General features: G+C 36.3%; 1 long non-coding RNA gene across 2 annotated transcripts; it reads left to right on the forward strand.

The window, feature by feature from the left end:
* LOC109227400 lies at positions 717-4,418 on the forward strand. Of its 2 annotated transcripts, XR_002068272.1 has the most exons (4): positions 717-848; positions 980-1,043; positions 2,895-2,972; positions 4,024-4,418. It is a non-coding gene; the product is annotated as an uncharacterized LOC109227400 (long non-coding RNA). The 2 variants fall into 2 exon arrangements; XR_002068271.1 differs by having other exon boundaries at positions 717-1,043.

The raw sequence follows: 13,568 nt of genomic DNA on the forward strand, positions 1-13,568 counted from the left end.
ATCAAGTCCCCTTCTTCCCCATTTTGGATTTTCTGTCTCTTTCTATTTTGAGAACATATGTATTTCTTTCAAACCTATATTTGTAGAATTTCTTAGACGTTCGTGAATTGTGACACCAGATCAATGGGGTAGTCATGTACTAGAGTTGTTAAACTGTTATAACACTTCCGCACTTTATCTCTGTTTGGCTTTAGCTATTATTTATTTCTGTTCTTGTTCATAATTAATGTGGTAAAACTGATTGTCGGCTTGCCTAGCTTTCAAGAGTAGGCGCCATCACGATCCCGAGGGTGGAAAATTCGGATCGTAACATCATCATAGAGATGTTTTGCTGTAATTAAATTTTTGAAGTGTTTTGTTTATATTAGCAAATCTTTTAATCACGCTGACATATTTTGTTGGTTATTCAATAAATTTTAAAATATAATAAATTGACAATAATAATTTTTTATTGTTTGCAAAACGTTTGTTATTTTTGGTGAAACACATTTTCTTTACAACTAATTATGTATATTTAGGGGTGGATCATGTCGGTTTATGTGATCTAATTAAACATTTATTTAAACATAATTATAATCATAAATGTGTTTCAAGTAGTTATAATAACTCATAAACTTTAAATCTTGATTTTATATTTTAAAAAAATCTTTTAGTACCTAGTTTTTGGCGTAAAAATTTGGTTTCTTTTCAACTTTCCGCCAAAAGGTAAACGCGGCAAAACGAAAAATTTCCTCTTTTATTTTTCACTTTGGCTCTAGGTTTTCTCCGTTCAATTACCCAATTACAATTGAAACCTTTGTTTGGTATCTCTCTTCGTTAAGCATGTTAAATCTAGATTACTTCTGGAGGTTGATTTATCTCCTATTTTGTTAATGTATTCACATTGAAGAATAATTTAGGAATTCAACCAATCACCTCGGATTCTTTATAATCTTATTTATTTAGGGGCTTTTGTTCTTCTTTTTGTCTTTTTGAGCAGATTTTAATCATCCAAAGTCCATCGAAGATATGTACAAAGCAGTTACGCTACTTTCTACTCCAAGGTTTGTGTTAGGTTTTCTCTTCTTGCTCTGAATCGTCTTTACATTAGTAAGTTAGTAATTTTGTGATAACTATTTTGCTCTTGAGAAAATATGCAATAAGGCAAACATGACTCGAGTGTTTATGCTAATTTTAAGAATTTTTCTGTTATGCCCTTATGTGAATAGGACAAGTGATTATGCTTTATTAATTTCCAGAATTTCCCTATCGTATTGATATGGGTTGTGGGTAAGTTCAAGAAATCTTTATTCTTTCTTTAGCTTTTCCTGATTTTCTTTTTGGTATTTCCTAGTTAAGCATATAATTTCCCGAAATGTTAAAATGGATAGTTGAATATATTTGGAGTAAAACCTTTCGGTTTTTCATGATAAAGTTTACTTTCAACATTTGCTAACTTTATTAATGTATTTTGGTAGTTTTTGGTGGAACTTGCAATGTGTATTTAGATTGAAAAATATGAGAAAAAGAAAATATCATGTGTAAACCTATTATAATAGCAGAACATATTCATAGTTTTGTTTCAAACTTTGCCAATTACTAGGTAATTTTCAGAAATATTAGAAAAGTTAGAATTATAATAGTTATACCAGCGGTAACTTTTCTAGTAAACATGAAATCGTGTATCCTAAAAGCCAGAGTTGGATTGCGATTGGTCTTCCTTTGAAAGCTCTCTCTATAAGCTTAGTAGTCTAGCTATAGATTATAATTGAAAGTTAACACCAACCATCAATTCATACCAGGATTATCTTTAGAAGGAAAAGATAATATTTTGGGAAAATCTCATCCTTCAGATCCTTTGGCTCTGATGAAAGGAGGTTTAGCAGAAGTTGTTATCACACTTTTGCTCTACCAACTCACTACCACCATTGGATTATTTCTTAATCGCCGAGTGCTTTCAGATGAATCTTTTCGGATTGTATCTTTGTTTTCTTGAAAAATGCTATTTATATTCTTCCATTTTTCTGCTTTTAATTGCCTAATGCATAAAATAGGGTATGGTGCAAAAGATTGATCTGGAAGTGGCTAATTTTTATTAATGTTTAAGTCCTCTTTTCCGCTGAAGTTGTTGTAATTTGCATCATTAGTTACAGTAATTGAAATAGTTGCTTTCAATTTAGTCTCTTAGGAAGTGAAGGTGAACAAAATATAATAAGTCATGATCTCTGAATTTCTACTCTAGTTATGCGATTTAAATGCAGTAATGAGAAGTGGAATTCTTCACTTTTGACCGACTCTTTGTTCTTTCTTCTTTTTCTTTACATGTTCCGAATTATGTCTTTGTTAAATAAACATTTATAGTTTACGTTTTAGGTAAAAGTTACCTTACTAGGGATATAATTAATATTTCATGCCTTTTACTTCACTCCCTTGATAAATATCTACTGGGTACACTTTGTTGGAATAGATACTCTCTACCTAATTATTTCACGGAGAGATTTCTTATTCTGCAAGAATATCTGTGAATAGTTTATCCTCGACGTTCACCATAGCTGCTGCATCAAAAGGCTTAGTGAATGAGATCAGTATGCTAAAGTATTAATAAGTCAATTTTAATTTATAAGACCCTTGTTCAGTCTCAAAAAAGTTTATAAGACCATTGTATGCAAATTGCTTTTGTGCTTTGTAATAGGGAAGTACTTCTAAACTGTAGATACCAATAATTTTCAAGCAACTGTAGTTACATTTGCAATGAAGAAAAATTAAAATCAGCGTGCGTAAGATGCTTGGAAGAAGGGACAAGTAAGAAAACCATTATTTGCAAGTGAAATGTGTAGTTATTATAATCAGCTTGACAGCTTCCTACTGTTCTTGATTTTCATATTCTAATCATTGTATTTTTCTGTTATTATCAGCTCCAATAAATGTGTTTTCTTATTCAACACTTTGGGGGTCAACTGCCACCTAGTTTTCCCAACTCTCGAGTCAATCAGGTAGATTGTTTACAACTTACTATTCTATAGATCATCATATTTAATTTGATATAATATCCATGGTTGAATGATTGGTTTGATTTTATAAATATATAGTCGCCAAATAATTGCTAAATATACGTAGTTGCTACTATAAGTAGAAGAGGAAGTATGAAAATAGGACTGTTAAATATTTTTTAAATGCTTTTAAAATTGAGAATTGTTGTAAGAGATTAACAGAGTAATGCAATTTTTCTTTCTCATAATTTGGAAAGCTAGATGTGTTCATGTCTTCTTGACCTTTGGAGTTACGGAAATAATTTAGCTATTTTGACTTTGAAAGAAAAAGGAAAAAACAATGAAACCCAACTAAAACTACACTTATTGCATCTTAAGTGACAGGTTCTTTGAGGTTTGCTTATTTGATGTTTGGATACAAAGAATTGATTAGGTAAATTACTGGAACTATAATGACATGGATCCTTTGGACAGTGAATGAGAATTATAATGTTAGATATTAACATTGCAGACAATATCATCCATTAACGAGCATAACATTTCAATGGTGAATGTGTAATTGAGTCAGCAAAGAAGACTTGAATTTTCACAAACTATATGCGTACTAGCTTCTTGATAAAAAGGGTCTTGTGGCTGCTTAATCTGTGTTACTGCCTAATCACAGGTGTTTATTATACAAGTGGGTTCCTTGTCTCTATGATGTTTTAAAGGATGCTTGGATTTTATTTTCTAAACTTCTATCTTTTTTTTTCTTGTCAGTGAAATGAAATGAGGTTCAGGTTTTATTCTAATGTGAGAAAGCACACATAGGTTACCTTACATTTTGATAGTTAATAGCTACTTATATATGAACATAGTTTATTCTGCCACATAGATTAGTTTGTGGATGTAAACTTTGTGATGATATACTAGGAATTGGTAAACTTTCACTTATGAGAAAGCTATAATGATTAAGTTCAATTGTAATTTAGAAGTTACTAATGTATATGCTCCATATGTTTTTGATATATATATATGTTAAATAGTATTGTGAATTGATTTTTCTTATAAATAGGTGCATATTCAACTTGAAACAAGGAAGGTTGTGGAAAAGCTAGAATAAAGGTATTGAGAAATAAAGAAGTCTTTGGGAGAAAAGATGATACCAGAGATCCTAGTTGGTAAATGGAGGTCAGTCAAGGCGATTCCATCAGCAAAGCTATCCAATGAGTTGGGAATGACTCTTCAAAAATTTCTGTCACTTCCAAACAAATGGAAAGAACTCACAAGAGAGGAGAAAGATGCAATATTGGTTAAATTACATTGTACATTTTTAGACAATCGCATTTTCCTAGAATTGCCTTATCAATAGTATAATATATTCTTTGACGACATATTATCTTTGTATTTTTTGACTATTGTAACTGTCACTAATCATGATGATTTATAGTAACATTTTTGTTGTCAGTAGTGTTAACATTTTTTAGTGACGAATCGATAATTTTAACTACACATTGTAAACCTTATTTATAAAAGCAGAGTTGTCACTAATTTATACATTTAGAGACAAAATAAATTTTTGTATATAAAAGGCATTCTTTAGTGATGGAATTTCAATTGTTCAACTACGAAATACATACAATTATAGAGACAATTTATGTCAGTCACTAATTAAACTAAATAGTTAGTGACAAAGTAGTTTCGTCGGCATTAATGACCTTTTCAGTGATGAAAATGCACTATCAACTACAAATTTTTTATACTTTTTCGGACGAACTTGTTCGTCATAAATACTATCACTTTAGGGACGAAAAATGAATTCGTAGTTATTATAACTCTTTTTAGCGACGGAACACAAAGTTGTCTTTGTATACTATTAGTGACGGTGTTTTAAGGACGAAAAATTGATAAAATATTTTTTGTCAATGAAAGCCTTTTGTGACGAAATATGAATTTTAGGTGACAAAATAATTCATCACTAATAATCAAATTTGTTGTAGTGTACAAAGTGGTGGTCAGACCAACGATGTTGTATGGGACTGAGTGTTGGCCAGTCAAGATTACTCATGTCCAAAAGATGAAGGCAGCAGATATAAGGATGTTGAGATGGATGTGCAGGCACACCAGGTTAGATAGATCAGAAATGAGGTTATTCGCGATAAAGTGGGGGTGGACTCTATTGAGGACAAGATGCGGGAAGCGCGACTTAGGTGGTTTGGTCATGTGAGGAGGAGGAGCAAAGATGCCCCGGTGAGAATGTGTGAGAGGTTGACATCGGAGGGCCTACGGAGAGGTAGAGGTAGGCCAAAGAAGAGGTAGAGAGAGGTGATTGGGCAATACATGGCGCAGCTTCAGCTGACTGAGGTCATGACCTTGATAGGAAGGTATGGAGGTCGAGAATTAGGGTAGTAGAGTAGGTTGTGTAGAGCGTTCATAACATTAGTATTGGCACGCAGTCTCTTTTTCTGTTGGTAGTAGGTTTTTATGACTAACCATTGTTTTCTTTCATTATTGATCAGTTTACTGTCTTGTTGTGTTATTCTGCTTTTATATGGCTTTTTGATACTGTCCCTTCATGCTTATATTTTCATTACTCCCTCCGGTCCACAATAAGTGACCAATTTGCTTTTTTATTTTGGTCCAATAAGTGTCCATTTATATAATCTAGAAAATATTCAATTCATTTTTTCAAAATTACCCTTATGTACGTATCTCTAAAAAGTCATTTACTCCTCACATTTGAGAAGAGAAGTAAGTGCTACTATAACTATGGTGCAACATTTAATGAAGGGTAGTTTAGTCACACCGTTTTCGTCTAAAATGTAGTATTTCCTTAATGGATGTGCCCAAATTAATTTGGTCACTTATTATGAACCGGAGGGAGTAATTGTGGTACTTATACTATCCTGAACCGATGGTCTATTGAAAATAGCTTCTATATCCTCACAAGGTAGGGGCAAGGTCTGTGTACACACTATCCTTCCCAGACCCCACGGTGTGGGATAATACTGGGTATGTTGTTGTTGTTGTTGTAAGAGTATTTTTTTTTTCTATTGAAGCTAACATCAAGTATTACTACAAAAGATTTAAAAAAATACGGTAAGTAGTTAAAAAATTATTAGTTCTAAATAGTTTAAGAAAACATAATTTTCTTAACATAAGCGGGCTCCAATTACAAGTACAGTCAAGTCCAAAAGACACATCGCAATAAAAAGGATCTATAAAGGCAAATTTATGGGATTATTATCTTTCTTTACCTGAAGGGTTTTGAATAGGATTTAAGTCATATATTGTGGTAGTGCAAAGTTTTTTTTTTTTTTTTTTCCATTATAAGTGAACTTCACATATTAATAGATTATAAATTGATGTTCAAGTCACATATATTGATAGTGTAATGGTTTCTTCTTTGCATTATCGATCAGTGAATTTCATATTAGTTTGCATTTTTATTACCTAATAAATGGTATAATTGAGTAAATATATACATAGTACAACAAACTTCAAACTGAAATGTTGATCAACAAAAATATTGTCAAAATATTAATCAACTTTTATACCCTTCACAAAATAAAGTAGTATTTCCTTTAAAATTATCGTATGTTGGAAAAAATTATAATTTTCAAATTAGCAAATATTTTGAAGATCATATCCAATTTTAAATATGATTTTATTAGATCATCGGACAATGAGCAAAAAATATGACCAAACTAGAGCTTTTCAAATTAGATAAAATTGTAAATTCTCATATATTAAAGCGGTAGAATTTTCCTAAATCAAACCAAAAATATATGTTCACATAATATTAGTTGTATTTCCTTAACTTATTTCGTAAATAATTGGCTTGGTATTAGGTTTAGACTTTGAAGTGATTTCGTTTGTACTTTAACTACACTAACTTCATCCATTCTCATGTACTTTCACACGAGTAAATATATATTTCTATTTAAACATGGCATCTCACTTTGAATTACTAATTAACCAAAGAATTCTGTTCTCCATAACCTACTAATACCATATGAATTTCAAATTAAAAATTAGACAAAACTTAAAGTTGTTAGATGTCCTGAACATCAAGTGCTATGATCAATAAAATAACATCTTTGTGTTTCTCAAGGTGAAAAAAATTCTCAAGGTGAATTTACCATTCGAGATAAACCGTTGAACATTGGTTAGTTTTACTGACAAAATAATACAGTAATCAAAATATTGTGCCAAAACTCAAACTTAGAAAAAGTACAAAAAAGAGCGATGATTAATTTTTTAGAAAAATATGAAAAGTAACATGCGTAAATAATCCAAAAACTTCTTTTCCTTCATGTAGAAAGAAGTCACAACGTGAAGCAAGTATTATAACAAACTTTAGATAAAAACGACTACCTTCCAGGATCCTTCAGCAAGTTCTTATAGTTCAATTTACCAAGACTTCTCATATGTTTCTAGAACTTACCATTTTATCACATAAGTAACCACAACAAATAGTGTTAGTTCGCTAAATTAAAGGGTGAGAAGAATCTATTCATGCTTCTTTCTAACAAATGATTGATTGATTTTTCCAAGTAAATGAAAAGAATTGCAAGAATTACATTTTTTTTTGGATGAATTATTTCAGCAAACATAAATGATCTTCCTAACAAATAATTTACTGATTTCCAGAAGAAGAAAAAAAAAGATAACAATTACAAGAATTAGTAAATGTCTGTTTGTGATGATTCACGGGCTATAACGTGCGAGACACGTTTATAGAGACTAATGTTCTAAGAAGACTGAATGATGCACTTGGTTGAAGGTTGAGTTATTTACCAAGAGGAATAAGGGATCAATTCTCAATTAATAATTTTTTTTCTCCTTTCTTTTAGTAGTGCGGTTAATAATTTTTTTTCTCCTTTTTTTTAACAGTACACTCATATATTAAAAATTCTAGATCCGCCTCATCAACTAGGTGTTTCTTTTTTAAAAAATGGTGCGAACGAAGAATTTATGACTCGTTGCTTATGCCCTTATGACGAAATGCTAAAGAGCATTTCTTTTTATCCAAAAAGAATGGATATCTGTTTCCAACAAAAAACTAATTGGCAAATAATTTGCGGCTTTCGCATGAATGTTTTTTCTTTCCTAGCTCGTTGGTATCACGTAGGATGTGAGTTTGACCAAACTTATTAGCTTCCGTTTAAGTCATATATTTATTTTAAAAATTTATTAAATATATATAAATTATTAATTTAAAAACTAGCAATTTAAAAAAATTATAATCTCACTTTAAATTTTGACTCCGACTCTAATCATGAGCTTGCAAAAGAAAGTTGGTATCTATTAACCGCCTGCGGATAGTCAAGTGTGTGCTCTTCAATCCTAGTATTGCATATACATTTTTATTATCTAATCATGATGACTTTAAGTAACATGCATCCTCACCAGATGCAAGTAATTAGCATTTTCGGAAGCATGACATATAGGGCACTAAACAAGAAGAATCTTCGTAAGCATTTTTTTATTGAATAGCCTTAGTGAATAGCAAGTTAATTTAAACCGCAGAATCTCCCAATGCTACATCTGTACACTTTGTCCAAACCAATCAAATTTGGACACAAGGCAGATATAATGAGCAGTTTTCCCTTAGTTCGTTTAAACATAATGATGTCCATTTTGTATTAGGGTAATCACTGAGACCGACTGATAAATAAAGCTAAGGTCGTAATCGTGCTTGAAATCGGTGAGCTTTGATTCTTATCTGTCCCATGCGCTTATAATGCGAAATTGCAATTCACAGTTTGGCAGTTTGGCCCAGTTGGCACTTTCTTGTGCCCTTTCGTTTTCCTCTTTTCCACTATCATTCCATGCTTTGGTTTCACACGCACACATCGCTTTAAATTAAGATCCAACTTTTACGCAGCTGCTTTGCTTTGTTCATACACGAATTCAGAAAAAACAAATTGATGTGTTCTATTTCTAATGTTAATTTAAAACATTAAATTATTGTTGTGTACGGGTAAAAGCGGGGTAATGTCTATCCCGATTTCCCGATAAGAAAACGGAGGGGAGCACGAATGCACGAGATTGCAATCGATATTGGAGACCCTTCGTATCAAGATCCGAGAAGAGTGAACGATGTGCCCGCCACCACGTACGATAAAGCGATACGCCCCGGGCCAAAAATAAGTTCTAAGACCTTGGTAGACCTGGTGAACGGTTATGCATGACGGATAGAGGGATGCGATACTCACCCTCAACTGGATATCACGGGGCGAATCTCGCTCGATGTCGATTATGGATCAGTAATTACCAGAAAAGGAAGATTTTTACCTTTTTAGACTTATACTAAGGTTGAAACTCTCCTACTATATAAAGGGGAAGTTTTTCTTTTGTATCACACATTGTAACATGCGAATCAAGACAATACAAGTTTGTTTTCTGTCTTTTAGCTATTGTTAAAATTTTGCTCATTTGTTCTGTTATTCATTCACGACCGGGCTTGAATCGAGGGTCCAATCGAGGACGAGGTCATTAGTCAGTCTAAATTCAAGCTTGGCCATAATATTGCAACTGGTTTGAACGTTTATTTCATTTCTAACTCGTTTATTTAATATTCTTAATTGTCCGTGTTGAATTAAACTACATATCCCTACAACCGCATATAAAGTCAATTGTTACCCAATTTAAGGGTAAACATTTTGGCGCCCACCGTGGGGCTAAGGATAATAGTGGTGATTTGATACGAATCTCCATAACACACCCTATTTTACGCTTGTTATTTGAAGTCTTAATTTCGGGTCAACCCAAAAATGTCAAACTCTTAATCTGCTCACTTGAACGTTGACGCGGTGCCTCTTGTTGAGTCTGGTCATCACGGCAAAAATAATAATTTGGTGCCCAGTAACGAGGTGCCTCCTGCCGATGCCAACGGTGTCCCAACTACCCATCCGGTCGATGCTAACTCGCAGGTAGCCATCAACGTCAATTTAACAACTGATCTCAAAAATAGTATTCACGGGCGACCCCGACAAATAGATCGAGAAGCGCCCGAAGGCAAAGGTGATGGGGTAAGCCTACGGCTAATCTTCGAAATATTGTAGGCTCAACAAGCGGCAATAGCGCAACTGCAAAATCATTGCCACGCCCCCAATAGGGTCGAGCTCGAACGATCCCGGGAAAGCACTCGAAGAGATGAGCTAATTATCGAGAGACAGGGTGAAGTCGAGCCCAGGGCAAATCCCGAGGTGATGAAGCTGCTCGAAGAGTTGACAAAACAAGTGGAGTCGGGTGAGAAAAAGATTGAGCCTAATGACAAGAAGGTGAAAACATACAACTCCAGGGTCGATCAGATCCTGGGGGAACCCTCGATATTGAAAGGACCGGACTCCAAAAAATTTATCCAAAAGCCTTTTCCCCCGAGTGCGGCACCAAAGCCGATCCCAAAGTGGTTTCATATGCCCGACATCCCCAAATATAATGGGCTCGCAGATCCAAATGAGTACGTGACCTCCTACACATGCGCAATCAAGGGAAACGGTCTGGAAGACGATGAGATCGAGTCAATATTACTGAAGAAGTTTGGGGAGACTTTGTCCAATGGAGCAATGATATGGTATCACAACTTGCCCCCAAATTCCACTGATTTGTTTGCTATGCTTGTAGATGCTTTCGTGAAAGCCCATGTCGGGGCCATCAAGGTCGAGACCAGAAAGTTAGACCTTTTCAAGGTCAAACAGAGGGACAATGAGATGCTCAGGGAGTTCGTGTCAAGGATCCAGATGGAACAGATGGACCTACCTCCGGTTGCAGATAATTGTGCCATTTAGGAGTTCACTCAGGGGCACAACCCCCGAAGTTCCTTGGCCTCTCAACAGCTAAAACAAAATTTGGTGGAGTACCCGGCGGTAACCTGGGCCGACGTTCGCAACAGGTACCAATCAAAGATAATGGTCGAGGACGACCAACTCGGGGCCCATTCTGGATCTATTTACCCTATCAGAGCCGACGACAGGTCTAAGAGGGTCATTGATCAAGAACCAAGACCGGTCCGAGATCGGTATCCACCATACAGCGCAGACCGAAGGGGAAACGGATCCGGGTGTCATCCCGCAAGGAACGAGAAGAGAAGTGATCAAGGGCCCAATAGCCGAGGCCTGATGAGCAAAAATAGGTTTTATAGACCGTTCGGGAGCAAGGAAGCATCGAGATTGTCGGAATACAACTTAAATGTGGATGCTTCCAGCATCGTGTCTGCCATAGGACGCAGTAAAGAGACCAGATGGCCCCGACCTTTGCAGTCCGATCCTACCCAGAGAGATCCCAATTTGATGTGTAAATATCACAACACTCACGGTCATAGGACCGAATATTGCCGACAGTTAAGAGAAGAAGTTGCCTGGTTATTCAATAATGGGAACCTCCGAGAATTCATGAGTGATCGAGCCAAAAGCTACTTCGGGAACAGGGACGCCAACAAATAGGTCGAACAAGAGGAGCCTCGGCACGTGATCAACATAATCATCGAAGGATTCGATGTTCCCCAAGGACCAACGATAAAGCGCACTAAAGTATCTATCACAAAGGCGAGACGCACCGGGGATTATGTCCCGGAGGGAGTCATTTCGTTCAGAGATGAAGATACCAAGGGCATCATACAACCTCACAATGATGCACTGGTAATATTTGTACTTATCAATAAATCTTGAGTTAAATGTGTGCTAATTGATCGAGGTAGCTCGGCCAACATCATCAGATCCAGGGTCGTGGAACAATTGGGGTTACATGACCAAATTGTACCAGCAGTTCGGGTGTTGAACGGATTTAACATGGCACGTGAGACCACTAAAGGGGAGATAACCTTGCCAATAAACATCGCCGGGACAATCCAAGAAACAAAGTTCTACGTGATCGAGGGGGATATAAGGTGTAACGCTCTATTCAGAAGGTCGTGGGTTCATAACATGAGGGAGGTATCCTTGACCTTACACTAGGCATTGAAATTCCCCACAGCAAGGGGAGTCATGACACTCTAAGAAGAACAGCCGGCCGCAAAGGAGATGTTTGTTATCGATGAGGTAGTCCCGGTGCTCGCGGTTTTGACATCAAGAATTGCGAAACCGACCAGAAAGGAAGAGATTAAATAGCAATCACAGATACCGGCCTTGGCCGAACCGGAAAAACAGGAGGAACGAGTAGCATATGAGGAGGATGATTACGGCGTCCGGAGATCCTTCATAGCTCCTAATGATACCGACGCCACCAAATCAACAGTTGAAGAGTTAGAGCAAATCATATTAATCGAGCACCTAACAGATCGAAAGGTATACCTGGGCATGGGATTAACTCCCGATCTCAGGAAAAAACTTATTGATTTTCTTAAAGCTAATGTTGATTGTTTCGCTTGGTCCCATCTTGACATGACAGGGATCCCACCGGAGGTAACCACTCACAAGCTGAGTTTGGAATCGAAGTTCCATCCGGTTAAGCAGAAGAGGAGGCCACAGTCTGAGATCAAATACGCGTTCATCAAGGATAAGGTATCCAAACTTCTTAAAATAGGATCCATCCGGGAAGTTAAATACCCGGATTGGTTAGCTAACGTAGTAGCAGTGCCTAAAAATGGGAGTAAACTTAGAACGTGTGTAGATTATAAAGACCTAAACAAAGAATGCCCTAAGGATTCTTTCCCTTTGCTTAACATCGATCAAATAATAGACGCGACGATCGGGCACAAGATACTCATCTTTCTCGATGCCTACTCTGGGTGCAACCAAATTCGGATGGACCTGGACGATCAAGAAAAGACATATTTCATTACCAAATTCGTCACCTACTATTATAGCGTAATGGCATTTGGATTAAAGAATGCCGGTGCCACCTACCAACGCCTAGTAAATCGGATGTTCGAAGAACAAATAGGGAAATCAATGGAAGTTTATATTGACGATATATTGGTCAAGTCCCTGCGAGCAAAGGACCATTTGAAACATTTGTAGGAAACCTACAACATATTAAGAATATACAATGTGAAGCTAAACCCGGAGAAGTGCGTATCCGGGTTGGATCGGGCAAATTCCTCGTGTTCATGGTATCCAATCGGGGGATCAACATCAACCCCGACAAGATAAAGCCCATAGAGGACATCATCGTGGTGTACAACGTCAATGCACTTCAAAGATTGACCGGGGAGTATAGCCGCATTGGGCCGGTTCATCTCGAGGTCCTCAAAGAAGAGCCATCGATTATTCTCACTATTGAAGAAGAAGAACAACTTTTCCTAGACCCCGAAACTCCAGCAAACTTTGGAAGAACTCGAACGATACCTGTCGAGCCCCCCTGCTGCACACTCCGAAGGCAAACGAACAGTTATACCTCTGCTTGGCGGTTTTCGAGGTGGCGGTAAGTGGTGTCCTAGTCTGGGAGGAAGAAGGTACGCAATTTCCTATTTACTATGTCAGTAGAACTCTAGGCGAGGCCGAATCAAGGTATCCTCACTTGGAAAAGTTAGCACTCACTTTGCTAAGCGCTTCTAGGAAGCTAAAGCCATACTTTTAATGCCACTCTACATGTGTCGTAACCTCTTACCCACTGAGGAATATCATGCATAAGCCTGAGATCTTAGGCCAGTTGGCCAAATGGGTCGTGGAGATA

The sequence above is a fragment of the Nicotiana attenuata genome, chromosome 6 (genome assembly GCF_001879085.1).
Source record: "Nicotiana attenuata strain UT chromosome 6, NIATTr2, whole genome shotgun sequence".
Classification (NCBI taxonomy): Eukaryota; Viridiplantae; Streptophyta; class Magnoliopsida; order Solanales; family Solanaceae; genus Nicotiana; species Nicotiana attenuata.